Source organism: Eimeria mitis, genomic scaffold, assembly GCF_000499745.2.
Source record: "Eimeria mitis Houghton genomic scaffold, Emh_scaff537, whole genome shotgun sequence".
Classification (NCBI taxonomy): domain Eukaryota; phylum Apicomplexa; class Conoidasida; order Eucoccidiorida; family Eimeriidae; genus Eimeria; species Eimeria mitis.
In genome coordinates, this window is record NW_013573644.1 from 17,368 (window position 1) to 17,574 (window position 207).

At 59.4% G+C, this 207-nt stretch overlaps 1 protein-coding gene across 1 annotated transcript in view; it reads right to left on the reverse strand.

Annotated features, from left to right (window-relative positions):
* Positions 1-207, reverse strand: part of EMH_0015480 (uncharacterized protein) — a gene marked incomplete at both ends in the record, with an annotated part of 6,877 nt that overhangs the window by 5,732 nt on the left and 938 nt on the right. The window lies entirely within an intron of this gene.

A 207-nucleotide genomic window follows, 5' to 3' on the forward strand; every position in this document is an offset into this window, starting at 1 on the left:
GCAGCAGCAGCAGCAACAGCAGCAGCAGCAGCAACAGCAGCAGCAGCAGCAGCAGCAACAGCAGCAGCAGTAGGGTTGATTTGCTGCACAACGTATCAGGGGGGGACAGCAAGCACCCGGGGATTCAGCAGCAGCAGCAGCAGCAGCAGCAGCAGCAGCAGCAACTGCAGCAGCAGCAACAGCAACACGAACAGCAGCAACTAAACC